The following is a 24332-nucleotide window of genomic DNA, read 5'->3' on the forward strand; positions in this document are numbered from 1 at the left end:
TAGCGAGGACTGCAGGTGCTCGCCACCACGCCAGGGTAATTTTTTGTATTTTTAGTAGAGACGGGGTTTCATTGTGTTAACCAGGATGATCTCGATCTCCTGACTTCGTGATCCGCCCGCCTCGGCCTCCCAAAGTGCTGGGGTTACAGGCGTGAGCCACCGCGCCTGGCCTTGGGTCTCTACTTATTAAAATTTAACTTTTGAAATAGGTAAGATAGGCAGGGCACGGTGGCTCACGTCTGTAATCCCAGCACTTTGGGAGGCCGAGGTGGATAGATCATGAGGTCAGGAGATTGAGACCATCCTGGCTAACATGGTGAAACTCCGTCTCCACTAAAAAAAAAAAAAAAAAAAAAAAAAAAAAAATTAGCCGGGCGTGGTGGCGATTGCCTGTAGTCCCAGCTACTCAGGAGGCTGAGGCAGGAGAATGGTGTGAACCTGGGAGGCGGAGCTTGCAGTGAGCCAAGATGGCACCACTGCACTCCAGTCTGGGTGACAGAGCGCGACTCCGTCTCAAAAAAAAAAAAAAAAAAAAGGTAAGATAATCAGTGTTCAAAACCAGACTGTATTAAAAAGGCATAAATGAAAGTGAGAGGTGACAGCGTGCTGGCAGTCCTCGCAGCCCTCGCTCGCTCTCGGCGCCTCCTCCGCCTTCAGCCCACCGCTGCACTGTGGGAGCCCCTTTCTGGGCTGGCCAAGGCTGGAGCTGGCTCCCTCAGCTTTGCAGGGAGGTGTGGAGGGAGAGGCGCAGGCGGGAACCGGGACTGCACCCGATGCTTGCGGGCCAGCGTGAGTTCCGGGTGGGCGTGGGCTTGGCGGGCCCCGCACTCGGAGTGGCCGGCCGGCCCCGCCGACCCCTGGCAGTGAGGGGCTTAGCACCTGGGCCAGCAGCTGCTGTGCCTGATTTCTTGCCGGGCCTTAGCTGCCTCCCCGCGGGGCAGGGCTCAGGACCTGCAGCCCGCCATGCCTGAGCCTCCCCCACCGCCTGGGGTCCTGTGCGGCCCGAGCCTCCGGGACGAGTGCCACCCGCTGCTCCACGGCGCCCAGTCCCATCGACCACCCGAGGGCTGAGGAGTGAGGGCGCAGTGCACAGGACTGGCAGGGAGCTCCATCTGCGGCGCTGGTGTGGGATCCACTGGGTGAAGCCAGCTGGGCTCCTGAGTCTGGTGGGGACTTGGAGAACCTTTATGTCTAGCTAAGGGATTGTAAATACACCAGTCAGCACCCTGTGTCTAGCTCAGGGTTTGTGAATGCAGGAATCGACATTCTGTATCTAGCTAAGCTAGTGGGGACGTGGAGAACTTCTGTGTTTAGCTCAGGGATTGTAAACGCACCAATCAGCACCCTGTCAAGACGGACCAATCAGCTCTCTGTAAAATGGACCAATCGGCTCTCTGTAAAATGGACCAATCAGCAGGATGTGGGTGTGGCCAGGTAACAATAAAAGCAGGCTGCCCGAGCCAGCAGTGGTAATGTTGTGGGGTCCGCTTGTGTGCTGCGGAGGGTGTGTTCTTTTGCTCTTAGGAATACGTTTTGCTACTGCTCACTCTTTGGGTCCACATTGTCTTTATGAGCTGCAATACTCACCGCGAAGGTCTGCAGCTTCACTCCTGAAGCCAGCGAGACCACGAACTCACCAGGAGGAACGAACAACTCCAGACGCGCCGCCTTAAGAGCTGTAACACTCAACCACGAAGGTCTGCAGCTTCACTCCTGAGCCAGCGAGACCACGAACCCGCCAGAAGGAAGAAACTCCGAACACATCCAAACATCCGAAGGAACAAACTCCAGACACAGCACCTTTAAGAACTGTAACGCTCACTGCGAGGGTCCACGGCTTCATTCTCGAAGTCAGTGAGACCAAGAACCCACCAATTCCGGACACAAAAGGTGTCCCCACCATTCCTGTTCTCTTACTTCTCTCGCCTTACAAGCAGGTAACCATTGTTATTAGTTTCTTATGTACCTTCCAAAATTTCTTCATGCAAATACAAGCAAATATGAATCAGATTCTCCATTTCTCCTTTTTTGCACAAATAGTAGCATTATTCTCTATCTGGCCTTCACCCTGTGTTTTTATTTTGCGGTATATCATAAAGATCGTCACATACCAACTGCTTGCTCTAAATAATGTCCCCTTAGGTCTTCCCAAGAATATCTAGTAATTTCTTCTACGTGCTCTAGTAAGTATCTTTGCTTGGGTATGTGTTCTCTTGTTGATTCAGTGTCCCTGTTTCATGATATTGAATAAAAACTTGGTGATTCTTTATGTGTTCATCTTCGAAGTTTGAGAATTTCTTTTTCCCTGTCTTACTAGGCATAGCCTGCCTCCTGTGATTGTTGAAGAGCTGTGGTGTGCTGCTGAGTGGCGTGTGTATTCCATGTGAGGGGAAGGGTCCAACAGTCCTGGCCATTCCGACTGCAGTTCCCCAGTTAATCACCTTGTCAGATTCTACTTCTGCTCTTCTATCTGCTGTTAGAAGCCTGTTCCTGGAAACCTGTTACCATTTCCCTCTGCGTAACAGCCTCCTTCCAAGCTTGTATTGGGCTGTGGTTTGCTCAGGTAATCTGGTTCTGAGTACTTTTTACTTTTCAGAAATTTCCTAGACATTTTAGTTGGCCATCGGCACTCTTGTTTTCCAGGTTTCTTTTGATTTAGTGTTTTAAAAATATTTCTACCATTCCATTGAATTTTAAGACACTTGGAAGGCAGAAGTATGTGTTTAGTTTATTATTTTGGAGACAGGGTCTTGCTCTGTCTCCCAGGTTGGAGTGCATTGGCGCAGTCATAGGTCACTATAACTTTGAACTTTTGAGCTTAAGTGGTCCTCCTGCCTCGGCCTCCCAAAGCGCTGAGATTACCGGCATGGGCCACCATGCCCGGTCCTTTCTTTTATAATTTATTTCTGTGTTGGGGGCCCCCAGGACCATGCTCAGATCTGGTGGTTCACTTGGAAGACTCAGCATGTGGTGTACTCATGGCTGTAATTTATTACAGTGAAAGGATACAAAGCACAGTCAGCAAAGGGAAAGCCAAGGGAAAGGTGCATGGGGCCAAGTCCAAAGGAAGCCAGGCACAAGCTTCCAAGCATCCCCTCCCAGTGCAGTCACACAGGATGTGCTTAGCTCCCCCAGGAAGGAGCTGTGACAACGCATGTGAAATGCTGTCTACCAGGGAAACTCACTAGAGACCCAACACCCAGGGTCTTTATTGGGGGCTGGTCATGCAGGCCCCCTCTGCCCAGCACATACCACATTCCACACTACCTGAAGAAAAGCAGTTCAGCATAAACCACACAATAATTTAGGCACAATGAGTCCCTCTTTCCAGCTTGGATGGTGGGAACCCTTCTGAAATCTAAGTTCCCAGGTGCCAGCCAAGGGTTAACCATGCTTTTTATGAGACTTTTTAAGAATAACAGTCTTGGGCCAGGTACAATGGCTCATGTCTATAATCCCAACACTGTGGGAGGCCAAGGTGGGAGGATCTCTAGAAGCCAGGAATTTGAGACCAGCCTGGCCAACACAGCAAAACCCTATTCTCTTCCCTTCTCTTCTCTTCCCTTCTCTTTTCTCTTTTCTCTTCTCCCCTCTCTTCTCTTCTCCCCTCCCCTCCCCTCCCTTCCCCTCCCCTCCCCTCCCCTCCCCTCCCTTCACAAAGCAGTCTTAGGCCTGCTATGTTAACTCTTTTCTGTAAGATTTTCCTCCTGTGTTCCTCAGAAAAAGATGGACACTGTACCTAGAAATGACTTCTCCCAGTCAAATGGTCATGAATTTTTTGCCCTTTGAAGAGAGAACACATTTGTATTAAGGTGAAACTGTGAGTAGAGAACATTTCCTGATGTTGGAGAAAGCCATAGCATGGCACATGCTCAGCAGCCTTGAGAGGGTGTCAGTGACAGAGCACAGAGGGACTACTCAACCATTCAAAATTATTTTGAAAAGGCAAAGATCCTTTTGAACTTTATCTGCAAATTCCATGAGGTGAGAGTTTAGCTCAGTATAGCTGGAAAGTTGAGATTGGTTTCTGTGCTGATAGCAGGAATGACACGAAAGAGCTGAATAAAAAATCCACACGTGGTCTTTAATTAGCCATTTACAGATGGTAGTGGCCCATCATCCAGCACAGAGATCTGTCACTTCCCTTCCAGCTTTCCCACACAGCCACCCTGATCACCCCAGTCCATGTTGGTCTCTCTTCCCCAAACTGCCATCGGCTCTGCTCACAGGGCCTTTCATCACTGGCTTCTCCATGGTTTTATTGGATAGTTTTTGTTGCCTCATTATGTATAATCTTCCACAAGATTGGGAATTCCTTGAGGAATGAACAGTAAGTCATAGTTATATACCCCGTGTCTCCCTGCAGGGCGACATGCATAGAGTTGGTGCCTATTAATGTTTTTGGAAAGAACCGCTAGAAGGAGGAAGCAGCCTCTTCATTCTAGTCACTGCTTCACATGCAGCTGATTTTTATTCTGTGTTGAGGGTGGTGATATAAAACAGCAAGCTGACATTACCTGCTTGAGTTGTCTGAGTTCTGTCTGCAGCAGATGGTGTAATTAAATGTTTTAGTTTGAAAGGCTTTTCAATTTCATTCAACCTGAGTGTGGGCTTAGATTGTCAAATCATCTTTTCTAACTCTAAAGGCTGTATCTAGTCAGCCTGTATCTAGTTTCCTCCCTTTCCCTGTTTTTTTATTTTTTTATTTTTTTGAGACGGAGTCTTACTCTATCACCAAGCTGGAGTGCAATGGTGTGATCTCGGCTCCCTGCAACCTCTGCCTCCTGGGTTCAAGTGATTCTCCTGCCTCAGCCTCCCGAGTAGCTGGACTACAGACATGTGCCACCACACCTGGGTAATTTTTGTATTTTTTGTAGAGACGGGGTTTCACTGTGTTGGCCAGGCTGGTCTTGAACTCCTAATCTTGTGATCCGCCCGCCTCGGCCTCCCAAAGTGCTGGGATTACAGGTGTGAGCCACCACGCCCGGCCCTCCCTTTCCTTGGTTTTAGACCTCAGGTGTGAGGAATTGAATTAATTATATTCTCATTCTTAGCCCTTTGTCATCTCTGGCCCATGCAAGCCCCTCTGTTGTTTTGCTTGTTCATGCATTTGTTGGTTTATTTATTCATTCCATTTTATCCCACTCATTCTGTTCTCCCTATAGACAGCTATTCTAATGAGGTTCATATAATACTTTTGTGTATATACAGTTGACGTGTGAACAATGAGGGGGTTAGGGGAACTGATTGCCTGCAGAGTTGAAAATCTGTGTATAACTTTTGACTCTCCCAAAACTTAACTACTGACAGCCTACTGTTGACTGGAAGCCTTACCCATAATATAAACAGTCAATTAACATTTATTTTGTGTGTGATGTGTATTATATACCGTATTCTTACAATAATGTAAGCTAGAGATAAGAAAATCTTACTAAGAAAATCATAAGGAAGAGAAAATATACTTTTCATTAGTTCCTTGGATTTGGATTGTCATAAAAGTCTTCATCCTTGTCATCTTCATGTTGAGTAGGCTGAGGGGGAGGAGGAAGAAGAGGGGTTGGTCTTGCTGTCTCGGGAGTAACAGAAGTGGAAGAAAATCCACATGTAAGTGGACACAGGCAGTTCATACCTGTGCTATTCAGGGGTCACGTGTATACTGTTTTGTGTGCATATATTTTTAATTGACATGAATGGCGTCATGTTCTAGCCTTTATTCTGTATCTTAGCATTGTTACTCACCACCCATCCCTGTTACTTGGTGATTCTGGTCTTAGTATCCACCACATTTTGTCCATCTTGTCTCCTGTAGATGGACACCCAGGTTGATTCCCACTCCCAGTAATGCTGAATGAACCTCTCATACATGTCTCCTTATGGATTTGTGTGAGGATTCTTTGGGATTTAGACCCAGGAGTAGGACTGCCTGGTCATGGTGTGTGCCTATACTTAATATAACCAAGTACTGCCAGATTGCTGTCAAGGGTGGCTGCACCACTACCTTCCCCAGCAGCACACAAGGATTCCCAAGGCCCTGATCTTTTTTTTTTTTTTGTATTTTTTAGTAGAGATGGGGTTTCACTGTGTTGGCCAGGATGGTCTGGATCTCTTGACCTCGTTATCCGCCCGCCTCGGCCTCCCAAAGTGGTGGGATTACAGGTGTGAGCCACTGCACCCGGCCATCCCAAGGCCCTGATCTTTGCATGTGCTTGGCATCATTCAGCTTTCTAGACTTTAGCAGTCTCCCTCTTTTTATTTATTTACTATTTATTATTATTATTATTATTATATTTTTTGAGATGGAGTTTCACTCAGTCGCCCAGGCTGGAGTGCAGTGGCATGGTCTCGGCTCACTGCAATCTCCACCTCCCGGGTTCATGCCATTCTCCTGCCTCAACCTTCCGAGTAGCTGGGACTACAGGTGCCCACCACCATGCCTGGCTAATTTTTTGTATTTTTAGTAGAGGCAGGGTTTCATCATGTTAGCCAGGATGGTCTCGATCTCCTGACCTCACGATTTGCCCGCCTTGGCCTCCCAAAGTGCTGGGATTACAGGCGTGAGCCACCATGCCCGGCAGCAGTTTCCCTCTTTTTATTTGCATCTGTCTACTACTGAATTTGAGAATACCTTTATATATGCTTGTTATCTTTTTGAGTTTCCATTGACATAAGTTGCCTGTTCATGTCTTTTCCCCATGTTTCAACTGGAATCTAATATAGACTATTTTAGACATTAGCCCCTTGTTGATGTTTTGACAGTGCACATAATTTCTCCTGATATGTTACATGTCAGCTTTTTGGTTGGTATCTGTGTTGGATAAGAATCCTTAATTGTATAACCTGAATAGTCAATCTGCCCCATGAACTTATTTAGTTTTACCTTTTGACATGTCTGTTGACAACATTTAGTAATCAAGATATTTCACATAAAAATCCAGATTCGTAGTCTCTCTTGAAAGGGTGAAAGGTATTTCAGTCCTGGCTAGAGTGACTGAGGGGTGAGTTCCTGCTGTCGCTAGGGCCTGGGCTGCCTACACACCTGTCCTCACTCATTCTCTTGACCTCCTGGCCACTAGTGTCATTTGGCTTTATGACCAGCCACTGCTGTATGTGAGGCAATACCTTAAGGATAAACAAGCATGGTGATGATGTTCCCAAGATTGCTTGGACATGGTTATGGGGTGGGTGGACTCCGCGTTGAGAACACAGTAGTAGCTGCTGCATCTCGTGACACTATTGGATGGGTGTCAGCATGGCAGCAGAATACTGACGGACTGTGTGCACCTTCTTTCAGCAGTAATGATTCATTCTTTTCAACTTTTTCTGGATCAGCTCATTCCTTTTCGCTAAAAAAAAAAAAAAAAAACCCAAAAAATTGTGGTTTAGTGAAATTGCATATGAACAAGAGTTCTAAACGAGGGATCTGAAAACTTTTTCTGTGAAGAGCTATAGAGTAAATATTTTAGGCTTTGCAGGGCCGTGTGTTCCCTTGAAACTACTTAGCTCTGCTCCTGTAGTGTGAAAGCTGCTATAGGTTGTATGTAAATGAACGTGGTCTCTTCATTTGGTCTTGATTTGGGCTGCAGACTAGTTTCTGATCCATGTTCTAAACCATAGTCTTAGACTTAATTTTGTCTTCCTTCTCTTGTTTTTAAGGTGCAAGGTTATACATAACATTCTGCTAATGAATACATGGTAAGTACCTTCTAGGTACTAGGTGCTGAGATTATAGTGATGGACAAGACACAAATCCAGTCTATTCAGCTTAATGTCTGGGTGGGGAGACAGATGCGGGAGCAGGCAATTACTAAAGAGGATGGCAGGCCGGGACAAGGGAGAGCACACAATTGTGCAGCAGGGGTTGGGAGCAGGGCATGTCAGGTAAGACGTTCTAGAAGAAGGTGATATCTAAATGAAGGGGGAAAAGGGTGAGGCAGGACAAGGCAAAGGTCCTTTTGAACTTCATCTGCAAATTCCATGGGGTGAGAGTTTAGCTCAGTATAGCTGGAAAGTTGAGATTGGGTTCTGTGTTGATAGCAGGAATGACAAGAAAGAGACTGAATAAAAAATCCACACGTGGAATCGTGAATGCTTAAATAATCCAAGGTTGACGGTGGTAACTCCTATGCTATTCAAATGTGTCAGAAAATAAAAAAAAAAAAAAACATGGAAAGCATCTCAGCTAATTTTACAAAGTAAAATAACCCTGATAGAGAGCAGTATATGGATACTGGGAGTTGGAAATTTTAAAAAAATGAAAAAAAAAAAAAAAAGAGAACGGTATAAGCCCATAGATGTAAACTATAGACCAAATTTATGTGTGATATGTATACAAATATCCTAAATAGCAAAAGGAGGTCAGCAGAATATTAAAAGAGCAATACACTTTGACGAAATAGATTTTACTCTAGGAATTCCGGAATCGTCTGCTATTAGGACATATGTTAGTTTAATACAAGGGGAAAGTTTAATAAGTTTCCATTTTATTAGTTTAATAAAATGGGGTAGCTATATAATCGTCTTGAGAGATTCTGGAAAAGCACTTAGAATTTGACTTTAAATCTTGTCATTTCTTGAAATGTTTTCATGCATTGTGCCTTCAGGTTGTACAGTGTGGCTGAGTTTACCACCTTTTAATTTCTCTGGCAAATCTTTGCTCATTATTTCTATAACTTTTCATTCATCACGTCTTTCATGAATCCATTCTTGTTTACTCTATTTGGAATAAATTTTTCTCTTCTCTTCTAGTTCAGTAATTCTCCATTCTTTCATTTCAATTGGAATTTTCAGTTTCTCTCAATTGATTTCCTTTTTTGAGAGACAGATTAGGCACTGGAGATACAAAGATAAATAAGACAGTACTCAGGGTTTTTTCTCTTTACCTTCTGATTCATTTCCTACCCTTCCATATTTCTCTGTCTCAGAGGGAGATGATTCCTACAAACTTCATTTTGCAGTATCCCTTGTCAACTGTCTCTGGCCAAGTATGGCTAGTAGGAAGCGCTAGTGGGAGATTGAAAGGTGGGAGGAAGGGAGAAGCCAGGGTTTTCCCCCCTTGTTTTCTGCTTTGCACAGTGTCTCTAGGGTGGTCCCAGCTCCAGCCAAGGACTCTGATAATAGCCCCTCCTCCTTTATCCTTCCAGCTTCATGGGTGGTAGATGGGGTCCCACTGTTGCTGATCTCTGGGTTGGCTCACCATCCCAATTGGCTTTTTAGTCCTGCCTTAAACCTTGTAATTAGTTCCCATATTAAACTCCGCTATTGAACTGCTTCTCTTGAATTCTATTTTCCTTATTAAACCTTGCCCAATGTAGATAAAAACCCTACTTCTGTGTGTTCACAGTCTCATAGGAAAAGCGAACATTAAAATGACTATAAGTTTAGCCTATTCAGTGTTCCTTCTTCCCTTCTTTTGGAAGTAGACTTCACTTTGTGCACAGCAATTGGCCATGACCCGGAATGAGCCAATCAAAATTTGGACATGGGCACACACAGAGAAAAGATGATGTGAAGATGCAGGGAGAAGATGGCCACTTGCCAGCCAAGGAGAGAGGCCTGGGACAGAGCCATGCCTCAGGGCCCTCAGAAAGAACCAACTCTGCTGACACCTTGATCTCAGACTCCTGGTCTCCAGAACTGTGAGAAAATCAATTTCTATGTTTAAGCTCCCCAGTTTGTGGTACTTTGTTCCAGCAGCTCTGGGAAAGTAGTGTACTACCTGTCCTCCCAGCCCCACCCAACCACTAATCTACTTTCTGTCTCTATAGATTTCCCTATTCTGGTCATTTCTGATGCATGGAATCATAATCCGTGGTCATTTGTGACTAGCTTCTTTCACTTAGCATAAAGTTTCCGAGATTCATCCTTGTAGCATGTAGCTGGATGTCACTCCTTGCATGGGCAGATAATATTCTAGTGTATGGATATACCACATGCTATTTACCTGTTCATCAGATGATGGGCATATGGGTTGTTACCACCTTTGCTGTTATGAATAATGTTGCTATAAATGCCCATGTACAAGTTTTTATGTGAATATATGTTTGCATTTTTCTTGGTTATATACCCAGGAGGAATATTTCTGGGTCATACGGTAACTCTGTATTTAATAATTTGAGAAGCTGCTAGACTGTTTTCCAAAGTGGCTGCATCACTTTACATTCCCAACAGCAGCGAATGAGGTTTCTGATTTTTTCACATCCTTACCAACGTTTGTTACTACCTGGCTTTTTATTCTAGCCATCCTAGTGCATATGAAGTAGTGTCTACATTGTGGTTTTGATTTATATTTCCCTGATGACTAGTGATGTTGAGCATTTTTTCATGTCTTTATTGGCCAATTGTATATCGTCTTTAGATAAGTGTATATTCAAGGCTTTTGCCCATTTTTGAATTGGGTTGTTTTGTTGTTGTTTTTCTTGAGTTGTAGGAGTTCTTTATATATTATAAATATTAAATCTTTATCAGATATATATATAATTTGCAAATATTTTATTTCTTCCATTATGTGGGTTATCTTTTAATTTTCTTTTCTTTCCTTTTTTTTGTTGACATGTAATAATTATACATATTTATGAGGTACAGAGTGATAATTTGATACATGTATGCAGTGTGTAATGATTGAATCAGGATAATTAGGATATCCATCATCACAAACATTTATCATTCGTTTGTGCTGGGAACATCCAAAATCTCTTCTAGCTTTTTGAACATGTACAATAAATTATTGGTAACTATACTCACCCTACAGTTCTATAGAACACTAAAACTTATTCTTCTTTATATAGCTGTAAATTTTTATCCTTTAACTTTTCCCAAGCCTCCCCTTCTAATTCTGTGACCCCATTTTCTTTTTAGCACCCATGTCTGAGTGAGAACATGCACTGTTATTCTTTTTGTGCCTTACTTATTAAATATAATGTCCTCCAGCTTCATCCATGTTGCTGGGATGACAGGATTTCATTTTTTTTAATGGCTGAGTAGTATTCTATTGAGTGTATATGCCACATTTTCTTTATCCATTCATCTGTTGATGCACATTTAGATTTATTCCCTGTCTTGGCTGTTGTGAACAGTGTTGCAATTAACATGAGAGTGCATATATTTCTTCAGTATACTGACTTCCTTTCCTTTGGATAAATACCCAGTAGTAGGGTTGCTGGATCATATGGTAGTTCTATTTTCAGTTTTTTGAAAAACCTCAGTATTATTTTCCATAATGGCCATTACCAATTTGCATCCCTACTCACAGTGTATAGGAGTTCCCTTTTCTCCAAATCTTTGCCAGCATCCATTATATTTTGTCTTTTTGATAGTAGCCATTCTAACTGGAGTGAGAGGATATCTCATAGTGCTTTTGATTTTTGTTCTCTGATGATTAGTGATGGTGAGCATTTTTTCATACTTGTTGGCTATTTTATACTTGCAAGGCTCCCAGAATAGCCAAAACAAACTTGAAAAACAAGAACAAAGTGTAGGATGACTCACACTTCCCAATTTAAAAATTTATACGGTAACAAGTAATCAAGACAGTGTGGTACTGGCAAAATGATAGTGACATTTGTATGTCTTCCTTTGAGAATGTTTATTCAGATCTTTTGCCCATATAAAAACCAGGTTATTTGCTTTTTTGCTGTTGAGTTGTTTTGGTCACTTGTGTATTCTGGATACTAGTCCATTGATGGATGGATAGTTTGCAAATATTTTCTCCCATTCTACAGGTTGTCTCTTCATTCTGTTGATTGTTTCCTTTGCTGTGCAGGAGCTTTTTAGTTTGATAAAGTGCTATTTTTCCATTTTTGTTTTTGTTGCCTGTGTTTTTGAGGTTTTAGCCATAAGATCTTTGCCTAGACCAATGTCCTGAAGCGCTTTTCCTTATGTTTTCTTCTAGTAGTTTTATAGTTTTGGGTTTTACATTCAAGTCTTTAATTCAGTCTGAGTTGATTTTTCTATATGGTGAGAGATAGGGGTCTAGTTTTATTCTTCTGCATATGGATATCCAGTTTTCCTAGTATCATTTATTGAAGGGGTGTCATTTCCCCAAAGCATGTTCTTGATGTCTTTGTCAAAAATCAGTTGACTATAAATATGTGGATTTATTTTTGGTTCTTTATTCTGTTCCATTGGTCTGTGTCTGTTTTTCTACTAGTACCATGCTGTTTTGGTTACTGTTGCTTTGAAGTCAGGTAGTATGATGCCTCCAGCTTTGTTCTTTTTGCTTAATATTGCCTTGGCTATTTTGGCTTTCCATTTCTTGATGGTGTCCTTTCCAGCACAAAAGTTTTTCATTTTGGTAGGTACAATTTACCCATTTTTACCTTAGTTGCTCATGCTTTTGGTGCCATGTCTAAGAATTCTTTGTCAAACCTAACGTCTTTAAGATTTACCCCTATGTTTCCTTCTAAGAGTTTTACAGTTGTAACTCTTATGTTTAAGTCATCAATTCATTTTTGAATTAATTTTTGCATATGGTGTGATGGAGGGTCCAACTTTATTTTTTTTTTCATGTGACTATCTGATTATCCCAGACCTATTTGTTGAAAAGAATGGTCTTGTTGACCTTTTTGAAAATCATTTGGGCTGGATGTGGTGGCTCATGCCTATAATCCCAGCGCTTTAGTGTGATGGAGGGTCCAACTTCATTTTTTTAAATGTGACTATCTGATCATCCCAGACCTATTTGTTGAAAAGAATGGTCTTGTTGACTATTTTGAAAATCATCTGGGCTGGATGTGGTGGCTCATGCCTGTTATCCCAGCACTTTGGGAGGCCACAGTGGGAGGATTGCTTGAGCCCAGAAGTTGAAGACCAGCCTGGGCAACATAGTGAGATTCTATCTCTACAAAAAAAAAAAAAAGGAAAAAATAGAAAAACACTTACCATAGATGTTTAGGCTTGTTTCTGTACTCTCAGTTCTATTCCATTGATATGTATGTATGTATGTGTCTTTGTGCCAGTGCCACACTGTCTTGATTACTGTTGCTGTGTCGTAACATTTACAATTGGCGAGTGAGTCATCCTATATTTTGTTCTTGTTTTTCAAGTTTGTTTTGGCTATTCTCAAGGTCTTGCAATACCATGTGAATTTTAGAATAATCTTTTCAACTTCAACAGTGAAGTCATCTGGGATTTTTTTTTTTTTTTTTTCGAGATGGAATTTTGCTCTTGTTGCCCAGGCTGGAGTGCAATGGCATGATCTTGGCTCACTGCAACCTCTGCCTCCTGGGTTCAAGCGATTCTCCTGTCTCAGCTTCCCGAGTAGCTGGGATTATAGGCATGCGTCACCACGCCTGACTAATTTTGTATTTTTAGTAGAGATAGGGTTTCTCCATGTTGGTCAGGCTGGTCTTGAGCTCCTGACCTCAGGTAATCTGCCTGCCTCGGCCTCCCAAAGTACTGGGATTATAGGCATGAACCACCACCCCCAGCCTCATCTGCGATTTTGATAAGGATTTTGTTGAATTTATAGATCAATTTGGAGAGCATTGCCAGTGCTAAGTCTTTTGATCCATGAACATGGGATAGTTTTTCATTTATTTAAACCTTTAATTTCTTTTAACAGTGTTTTGTAGCTTCTAGAGTATAAGTTTTGCACTTATTTGGACAAATTTATTTTTGAGTTTTTATTCTTTTTGATGTTATTGTAAATGGAATTTTTTTTAATCTCATTTTTGGGTTGTTCACTGCAAGTGTATAGAAATATAATAGATTTTTGTATATTCGTTTTTTATCCTGCAATCTTGCTGAACTTGTTTATCAGTTATCATAGTGTCTTAGTAGTTTCCTTAGGATTTTCTAAAGATAAGATCATATCACCTGTAAATAGAGATCTGTTCTTTTTTTTGGAGGAGTTTGTGAAGAACTGATGTTAATTTATATTTATAAGTTTGAAAGAATTTCACAGTGAAATCTTCTGGGCCTGGGATTTTCTTTGTGGATAGTTTATTGATTGTCAATTCAGTCTCTTCCCTTGTTATAGCTCATTCAAATTGTCTCTTTCTTCTTGAGTAAATTTTGGTAGTTGATGTCTTCCTAGGAACCTCTCCATTTCATCTAAGTTTTCTAATTTGTTGGCACACATTTGTTCATAGTATTCTTTTCTAATCCCTCATTAGTAATGTCCCCTCTTTTATTTCTGATTCTAGTACTTTGAGTCTTCCCTCCTTTTTGTCAGTCTAGTTAAAAGGTTTGTTAACTTGGTTGATCTTTTCAAAGAACTAACTTTTGGTTTTATTTATTTTTTTCTATTGTTTTTCTCCTTTTGATTTCATTATTTTTTGCTATAATCTTTATTATTTCCTTCTTTCTGGTTGCTAGGAATGATGCAGCTACAAGCCAAGGAGCACTTAGGGTTACTGAGAACCACCGGAAGCTGGAAGAGACAAGGGAGGATTCTTTCCTAGAGCTTTCACAGGGAGCATGGCCCTGTACTCACCTTGATTGCAGGTGTTTGGCCTCCAGAACTGGGAGAAAATACATTTAAGTTGTGTTAAGCCACTCAATTTGTGGTAGTTTGTCACCGTAGCCTGAGGAAACTAATACAAACATTTTAATTATTTTATTTATTTTTTTACTGTATTTATGTGAGTTACTTTTTAGTATCTAGGGTTTAACATGTATATCTTAACTTACCAGAATATACTTCAGATGTATAATTTAATTCTAGTTAGATACTGAAATGTTATTCCTATGTAGTTCTATTGTCTTCCTTTTTTGTGGTATTTTTGTATTACGTCTATTAATATTACAAACCTAACCATATTATTGTTGTAATTATTATTTTTAAATTTTTAAAAATTTTATTTTTAAGTTCCCTGTTGTTATATTACTTTACTATCTATAGTAATTTCCTTAGCCTAATAACAGCTTTGTTCCAACTCTCTCTTTTGTGCAGTTATTTGCAGATATATTACAAGTATAATTCTATATATGTTATAGGTTCAAAATAGGCTTTATATATAATATTTTATACAATTGCTTTTTAAATCATTTCAGAGAAGAAAGGAAAAAAATATGCGTTGTTAGTATCATAGTTACAGAATAACCTTTACTGGTACGCTTTGATTTTCTGTGAGAATTCAGATTACCCTCTGGGGTCACTTGTTTTCAGCCTGAAGAACTTCCTGTATTGTTTCTTCTAAGGCAACAAATTCTCTGCTTTTGTTTCTCTGGGACGTCTTTATTTCACCTTCATTTCCTACCCCCCCTTTTTTTATTGTGGTAAGATACATATAAAATTTACCATTTTAATCATTAAAAATTTTTTAAAAAGTTTTGTGCTCTCATGAGCCTTGGTCCTGCACATCTTTCTCCTTCTCAGCAGCAATCTCTTGTTTCCTGCTTAATTATTTTTTGGTTTTGCTTTTTGTTTTTGTTTTTTTTGAGACAGAATCTTGCTCTGTCACCCAGGCTGGAATTCAGTGGCGCGATCTCGACTCACTGCAACCTCTGCCTCCTGGGTTCAAGCGATTCTCGTGTCTCAGTCTCACAAGTAGCTGGGATTATAGGTATATGCCACCATGTCTGGCTAATTTTTGTATTTTTAGCAGAGACAGGGTTTTGCCATGTTGGCCAGGCTGGTCTCAAACTCCTGGTCTCAAGTGATCTACCCGCCTCGGCCTCCCAAAGTGCTGGCATTATAGGTGTGAGCCACCGTGCCTGGCCTCCTGCTTAATCATTTTTAAATTATTTTTTATTTTTTATTTTTTGAGATGGAGTTTTGCTCATATTGCCCAGGCTAGAGTGCAGTGGTGCAATCTCAGCTCACTGCAACCTCCACCTTCTGGTTTTCTGGTTTCAACCGATTCTGCTGCCTCAGCCTCCCAAGTAGCTGGGATTGCAGGTGCCCACCACCACGCCCAGCTAATTTTTTTGTATTTTTAGTAGAGACGGGGTTTCACCATGTTAATCATTTTTAAGTATACAGTTCAGTAGTATAAAGTATATTTGTATTGTTGTACAACCCTCACCACCATCTGTCTCCAGAACTCTTTTTATCTTGCAAAACTGAAATTCTGTACTCATTCAACAATAACTCCACGTTACTCCCTCCCTCAGCCCTTGGCAACCACTGTTTTACTTTCTATGTCTGAATTTGACTACCCTAGGTATTTCATACAAGTGAAGTAATATGGTATTTGTCCTTTTGTGGCTGGCTTATTTCACTTAGCATAGTGTTCTCAAGGTTTAGTCATGTTGTAGCATGTGTCAGAATTTCATTCCTTTTTAATACTGAATAAATTCCATTGTGTATACATATACCACATTTTATTTATTTATTTGTTGATGGACCCTTGCGTTGCTTCTACCTTTTGGCTATTGTGAATAATGCTGCTATGAACATGGATGTACAAATAACTCTTCAAGACCCTGGTTTCAATCCTTTTGGGTGTATATTTTTGAAAGATAGCTTTGTTGTATATAGGAATCTTTATTTTTTTTCTTTGAGACTTCGAATATGTTATCATTCATTGTTTCTGATGAGAGGTCAACTGTTTCTATTATTGTGGTTCTTTTATAAGTGATGTTCTTTTATAAGTGAGGTTCTAAGTTTTCCTCTAGCTGCTTTCAAGATGTTCTCTGTTTTTGACTTATAGCATTTTTACCATGGCGTATCTGTTTGTGGTTCTTTTTGTATTTATTCTACTTGGAATTCATTGAGTTTCTTGATTGTATAGGTTATTGCTTTAAAAAAAAATCTAAGAAGTTACTTTTCATTATTTGAATATTTTTTCTTCCTCTTTCTCATCTCCTTCTAGTACTTTCAGTATGCATATGTTAATGTGATTAATGGTGTGCCACATTTTGCTGAGATTCTGTTTATTTTTCTTCATTCTTTTTTCTTTTTGTTTTTCATTTGAATAATGTCTGTTGATGTATATTTGTCTCACTAAATTTTTCTTCTGCCAGTTCAAATATAGTGTTGAACCTTCTCTAGTGAATTTTACATTTTAGTTATTCTACCTTTCAACTCCAGAATTTCCATTGTATGATATTTTATAATTTCTATGCCTTTATTGATATTCTCTATTTGGAGTAATATTGTTATGATACTTTCCTTTCCTTTTTTAATCACGCTTTTCTTTAATTCTGTGGACATATTTATAACGGTTACTCCAAAGTCTTTTTCTGTTAAATCTGATAACTGTTTGCTCTCACTTGCAGTTTCCCTTGTCTGCTTCCCCCATCATACCCCATCCTATCATAACCACAGAAAGTATGGTTCATACTTCCTTGTTTCTTTTCATGCTTCATATATATATATGTGTGTCTGTTTATATGTATATATGTGTATGTGTATACACACACACACACACACACACATTTTTTTTTGAGATGGAGTCTCACTTTGTTGCCCAGGCTGGAGTTCAGTGGCGTGATCTCGGCTCACTGCAACCTCTGCCTCCTGGGTTCAAGCGATTCTCCTGCCTCAGCCTCCCGAGTAGCTGGGATTACAGGCATCCACCACCATGCTGGCTAATTTTTGTATTTTTAGTAGAGACGGAGTTTTGCCATGTTGGCCAGGCTGGTCTTGAACTCCTGACCTCAGGTGATCTGCCCGCCTCAGCATCCCAAAGTGCTGGGATTACAGACATAAGCTACCATGTCCAGCCTATATATATATATATTTTGGTTGGAAACTGGACTTTTCAGATACTGTATTGTAGGAACTCTGGATATTGGCTTCCCACCTCTGGAGCCTCCTGTTTTTATTTGTTTAGTGACTGCATAGATTATTTTAATGAAGTTGATTTCCCGCTGTTTTGGTTCATTTGTCTTGCTGTAAAGGAATACCTGAGGCTGGATCATTTATAAAGAAGAAAGGTTTATTGGGCTCATGGTTTTGCAGGCTGTACAAGAAGCATGGCATCAATATCTGCTTCTGGCGAGGGCTTCAGGCTGCTTCCACTCATTGCATAAACGGAAGGGGAACCAGTGAGATCACATGGTGAGAGAGGAAGCGAGAGATGGGGGAAAGTGCCAGGTTCTTTTTAATAACCAGTTGTTGTGGGAACTAAGAGTAAGAACTCACTCATTCCTGCAAGAATGGCACCAAACCATTCAGGAGGGATATGCCACCCCCATGACTCAGACACCTTCCAATAAGACCCCACCTCCAGTACTGGGGAACAAATTTCAACATGAGACTTGGTGGGGCCAAACAAACCATATCCAAACAATAACACCCTAACAGGGTTAAACACCTTATGTTGCTCCTCAAGGAGGTACAGCTTTGGGTGTGCTTATTGTCAGCCTCAAATGACAGTGATATTGATAGGGCTCTCTTCCTAAACAGCAAATTTAACAGCTGTTGAACTCCACTAATTGTTAGCTGATTGCTCTATTGTTTTTAACAATGCCATGGAGCATAAAAATTACTCTAAAAACTAATACAATTAAATTCTGGCTCCTTTAAATAGTTTCTAAAGTAAGCGTTTGATATTGTTTTTTTTTTTTCTTTTGAGACGGAGTCTTGCTTTGTCACCCAGGCTGGAGTGCAGTGGCACAATCTCGGCTCACTGTAACTTCCACCTCCCAGGTTCAAGTGATTCTCCTGCCTCAGCCTCCTCAGTAGCTGGGATTACAGGCATGCAACACGACACCCGGCTAATTTTTTATATTTTTGGTAGAGACGGGGTTTCACCATGTTGGCCAGGCTGGTCTCGAACTCCTGACCACGTGATCCACCTGCCCCAGCCTCCCAAAGTGCTGGGATTACAGGTGTGAGCCACTGCGTCAGGCCTTTCCCCCAATTTTTTACTAAAAAAATTTCAAACCTACAGAAAAGTTGAAAGAATAATACAGTGAATTCCCATATACCTTTCATCTAGATTGACCAAAGTGCTGGAATTACAGGCATGAGCCACCACGACTGGCCTTATAGATCTTAGTTTGGCATCAAGTGTAAGAATTCTTTGCCTCGCCTTACATCCCAAAGATTTTCTCTTATTTTTTCTTTTTTTTTTTTTTGAGATGGAGTTTTGCTCTTGTTGCCCAGGCTGGAGTGCAATGGTGCGATCTCTGCTCACCGCAACCTCTGCTCCCCGGGTTCAAGCGATTCTCATGCCTCAGCCTCCCAAGTAGCTGGGATTAAAGGCATGTGCTACCACGCCCAGCTAATTTTGTATTTTTAGTAGAGATGGGACTTCTCCATGTTGGTCAGGCTGGTCTCAAACTCCTGACCTTAGGTGATCCACCCACCTTGGCCTCCCAAAGTGCTGGGATTACGAGCGTGAGCCACTGTGCCTGGCCTTTTTCTAAATGTTTTATAGATGTGCATCTTATGTTTAAGTGCTTGAGTCATTTTGAGTTAATTTTTCTTTAGGGTGTGAGGTTCAGGTTCATCTTTTTGCCTATGGATGTGCAATGACTCTACGCCATTTAATGAGAAACGTATCTTCCCCCATTGAAGTGTTTTTAACACCTTTGTCAGAAAGCATTTGGGCATACTTGTGTGTGCTTCTTTCTTAGTTCTCTATTTGGTTGCATTGATCTATAGCTGTCCCTCTGTTAATATCACAGTCTTGATTACTGTAGCTATGTAAGTCTTGAAACTGGATAGATTGATTCTTCCCACTTTATTTTTCTTTTTCAAATTTGTTTTAGCTACTCTAGTTCCTTTGCATTTCCATGTACATTTTCGTATGATCTTGTCTATATCTGTATAAATTTTTTCTGGGATTTTGGTAGTAATCATATTATCCTGTGTAATAATTTGGATAAAATTGGCATCTTTACTACATTAAGTTTTCCAACCTATAAGCATGGTATATTTCACGCTATTTAAGTCTTCTTTGATTTCTTTTATCAGCGTTTTGTAGTTTTCAGCACACAAGTCCTGCACGTTTTGTTAGATTTATATCTAAGTATTTCATTTTTTGCAAGCAATTAAAAACAGTATTATGTTTTTAATTTCAGTACCCATGTGCTTATTGCTAGTACATAGAGATACAATTTTTTTTTTTTTAAATAGAGATGTGGTCTCATTATGCTGCTCAGGCTGGAGCACAGTGGCTATTCACAGGCACAATCATTGTGCATTACAGCCTCAAACTACTGACCTAAAACAATCCTCCTTTGTCCAGTTCAATTGATTTTTGTATGTTCATCATACATCCTGAATCCTAAAGACTTATTGAATTCACTTATTAGTTTTAGTGTTTTTAAAATCAGGTTGCTTTGCTTTTTTTTTTTTTTGAGACGGAGTCTTGCTCTGTCACCCAGGCTGGAGTGCGGTGGCTCAACACTGCAACCTCTGCCTCCCGGGTTCAAGCGATTCTCCTGCCTCAGCCTCCTGAGTAGCTGGGACTACAGGTGTGCGCCACCATGCCCGGCTAATTTTTGTATTTTTTAGTAGAGATGGGGTTTCACCGTGTTGGTCAGGCTGGTCTCAAATTCCTGACCTCGTGATACGCCTGCCTCGGCCTCCTAAAGTGGTGGGATTACAGGCATGAGCCACTGCACCTGGCTGCTTTGCATTTAAGAAAAATCATGCTTTATTTTGTTTATTTTTTTTGAGATGGAGTCTCACTCTGTCACCAGGCTGGAATGCAGTGGCATCCAGCTCACTGCAACCTCTGCCTCTCTTGTTCAAGCAATTCTCGTGCCTCAGCCTCACAAGTAGCTGGGTCTACAGGTGCGCGCCACCACATCCTGCTAATTTTTGTATTATTAGTAGAGATGGGGTTTCACTATGTTGACCATGCTGGTCTCGAACTCCTGACCTCAAGTTTTCTGCCTGCCTCAGCCTCCTAAAATGCTGGGATTACAGGTATGAGCCACTGTGCCCGGCCAGAATCATGCGTTTTTAAATTGACAGATAAAATTGTGTGTATTTATCATGTACAACATGATGTTTTGGAGTAATATATGTTGTGCTAATTAACGTATGCATTACTTCACATAGTTATTTTTGTGGTGAGAACACTTAACATCCACTCTTTTAGCATTTTCAAGAATACAATATATTGTTACTAAGTATAGTTACCATGTTGTGCAATAGGTATCTTGAACTTATTCCTCCTGTCTAACTGAAATTTCGTATCCTTTGACCAGCATCTCTCCACTGCCCCCCTACCCCTAGTTGCTTTACATTTTCTATGGGACAATCATGTCATCTGCAAACAGGAACAGTTTTATTTCTTCTTTTCCAATCTGCAGGTCTTTCGTTTCCCTTTCTTATCGTTTTGCACAAGTTAGAACTTCAGGGCTATGTTAAATAAGAGCAATGAGAGTGAACATCCTTGCTTTGTTCCTGATCTTAGGGGAAAGCATTTAGTTTTTCACCATTAAATATAGGTTAGCTGTGAGCTTTTGTAGTCTTTTGTAAGCCCTATCAAGTCAAGGAATTTCCCCTCTATTCTTATTTTTCTTATTAGAGTATCACGAATGGATATTGGATTTTGGCAAATGCTTTTTTCTGCATTGATTGATGTGATCATGTAGTTTTCCTCTTTAGTACGTTCATATAGTGGGTTACCTTGTTTTCAAATGTTGAACCAGCCTTGCATTTCTGGAGTAAGTCCCACTTGATCATGGTGTATAATTATTTTTATATATTGCTTCTACTTGCTAATATTTTGTTAAGGAGTTTTGTGTCTATATTCATGAAGGATATTGGTCTGCAGTTTATTTTTGTTTTTTTCTTTTCATTTTCTCCACCACTCTGCCTGGCTAATTTTTGTATTTTAGTAGAGACAGGGTTTCACCATGTTGGCCAGGCTAGTCTCGAACTCCTGACCTCAGGTGACCCACCAAACTCAGCCTCCCAAAGTGCTGAGATTACAGGTGTGAGTCACTGCCCCGGCCCAGTTTTCTTTTTTTATACTGCCCTTGTCCAGTTCTTCTTCTTCTTTTTTTTTTTCTGACTGTTCCTGCAGAGCAGAGCTACCCATAGGCAGTGTGTCGAGAGTAGCTGTCCTTATACAGTTCTAGTATCAGAGTAACACCAACTTCATAAAATGAACTGGGAGATGTTCCCTTCTCTTCAGTTTTCTCAAAGATGCTATGTAGAGTTGGTGGTAATTCTTCATTAAACATTTGGTAGAATTCTCCACTGAAACCATCTGGGTCTAGATATTTGCTTCTTGAGAGTTAAAAACATTTTTAAAATCCTTATTCTTCAAACAAAGTTCTATTTTTCTGAAGATATTTTTCACAGTACATACATCTCTTTAGCTGCAAAATGATTTGTCATTGTTTTTATTTGTCAAGGAAGGGTATAATTACCTTATCTAATATTTATAAAATTTTAAGTTTAGTGTTTCTGTTTTAAGAGTTTTAAAATTACAAATTCAGTTTTCTCAGTAGTTATCAGGCTATCCCAATTATCTATTTCATATTGGGTGAGTTGTGGTAATTTGTGTTTTTTCAGTAATTAGTCCATTTCATCTACATTGTCAAATTTATAATGTGTAGAGTTGTTTGTAATTATGCTTTCATTCTAATAACTGGTAATCCGTGTCTTCTCTCTTTTTTCTTTGTTAGCCTTGCTAGAGGTTTGTCAATTTTATTAATCTTTCGAAGAATCAGTACTTTGTTTCACTGATTTTCTTTATTGTGTTCTGTTTTCAGTTTTACTGATTTATTTTTATATTTTGTTTCTTTTGCTTGCTTTGGGTTTATTTTGCTCTTCATCTTCTGTGTTCTTGAGATGGGAGTGGAGACTATTGACTTGAAACTTCTTCTCTTTTCTAATGTAAACATTTAGTGTTATAAATTTCCCTCTCAGCATTGCTTTAACTATGTCCCACACATTTTGATATTCTTTTTTTTTTTTTTTTTTGAGGCAGTCTTTCTCTGTCGCCCAGGCTGGAGTGCAGTGGTGCCATCTTGGCTCACTGCAACCTCTGTTGCCCGTGTTCAAGCGATTCTCCTACCTCAGCCTCCCGAGTAGCTGGGACCACAGGCTCCCGCCACCACGCTTGGCTAATTTTTGTAGTTTTTTAGTTGAGATGGGATTTCACCATCTTGGCCAGGCTGGTCTCGAACTCCTGACCTCGTGATCCACCCACCTCAGCCTCCCAAAGTGCTGGGATCACAGGCGTGAGCCACCGTACCCAGCCATATTCATTTTTATTCAGTTTATTTCCCTTAAGAAATTTTAAAAAATACATTAAACTGAATAAAAATGAATATCAGAAATGAATATCTTTGACCCATGGATGATTTCAGAAATGTGTTGTCCAGTTTTCAAGTATTTGGAGGCTTTTCTCGTTATCCTCCAGTTACTTCTTTCTAGTTTGATTCCAGTAGAGCACACTCTGTATGACTTCTATTCTTTCAAATGTGTTAAGTTTTTAAAAAGTGTTATTGAGATATAATCCACATACCATATGTTTCACCCACTTAAAACGTACAATTCAATGGCCTTTTTTATATTTGTAGAGTTGCGCAAACATCACCACAATCAAGTTGGGAACATTTTCATTATCCCAAAAAGAAATCCTACACTCTTTTTTTAGCTGTCACCTTCTCCCTCCCCATGCAGCTCTTCCACTGTCCATCCAAGCCTTCGGCAATCACTAATGAGCTTTGTTTTATGGCTCAGGGTAGGGTCTAAGGATATGCTCAGTGAATACTTGAAAAGAATGTTTATTTTGCTATTGTTGGGTAGAGTGTTCCGTAAATGTCTATTAGATCCTGTTGTTCAGTGGTGTTAAGTTCTTCTCAACTCCATGCTGATTTTTTTGTCTAGTTGTTCTATGAGTTGTTAAGAGAGGGTGTTGAATCTCCAAGTAGAATGATTGATTTGGCTGCTTTTCTTTCAGGATCTTTTCTTGATCCTTCTATTCCTCTCTTCTTGAAATTTTCTTTTCTCTGAAGTCTATTTTATGTTATTAATATAGCCACTCCTTTCTTTTGATTAATGTTTTCATGATATATTTTATTCTTTTAATTTCAACCAACATATATTGGTATATTTAAAGCAGGTTTTTTTTTTTTGTTTTTCAACGGAGACGGAGTCTCACTCTGTCGTTCAGGCTGGAGTGGCACAATCTTGGCCTACTCCAACCTCTGCTGCCAGGGTTCAAGCAATTCTCATGCCTCAGCCTCGTGAGTAGTTGGGACTACAGGTGTGTGCCACCATGCATGGCTAATTTTTTTGTATTTTTAGTAGAGATGGGGTTTTACCATGTTGTCCAGGCTGGTCGGGAACTCCTGACCTCAGGTGATCCACCCGCCTCGGCCTCCCGAAGTGCTGGGATTACAAGTGTAAGTCACTGCGCTCGGCCTAAAGCAGGTTTCTTATAGCTATGTTTTTAAATTAACTCTGCTATCTCTGTCTTTTAATTGATATAATTAGATCATTTACATTTATGTAATTATTGAGAGGT

The 24332-nt window shown here is 40.5% G+C and overlaps 1 protein-coding gene across 3 annotated transcripts in view; it reads left to right on the forward strand.

The window, feature by feature from the left end:
• Nucleotides 1-430: 430 nt before the first annotated feature.
• SPECC1 (sperm antigen with calponin homology and coiled-coil domains 1) overlaps nucleotides 431-24332 on the forward strand; it is a 299046-nt gene continuing 275144 nt past the window's right edge. For 2 of the 3 annotated variants that reach the window (XM_063656241.1, XM_054458486.2), the window contains exons 1-2: nucleotides 431-1937; nucleotides 2318-2563. The gene's annotated coding sequence lies outside the window, so the exon portion shown is untranslated. The remainder of the gene's footprint in view (nucleotides 1938-2317; nucleotides 2564-24332) is intronic. The other variant, XM_054458481.2, reaches the window with a different exon arrangement.

Source organism: Pongo pygmaeus, chromosome 19, assembly GCF_028885625.2.
Source record: "Pongo pygmaeus isolate AG05252 chromosome 19, NHGRI_mPonPyg2-v2.0_pri, whole genome shotgun sequence".
NCBI classification, from domain to species: domain Eukaryota; kingdom Metazoa; phylum Chordata; class Mammalia; order Primates; family Hominidae; genus Pongo; species Pongo pygmaeus.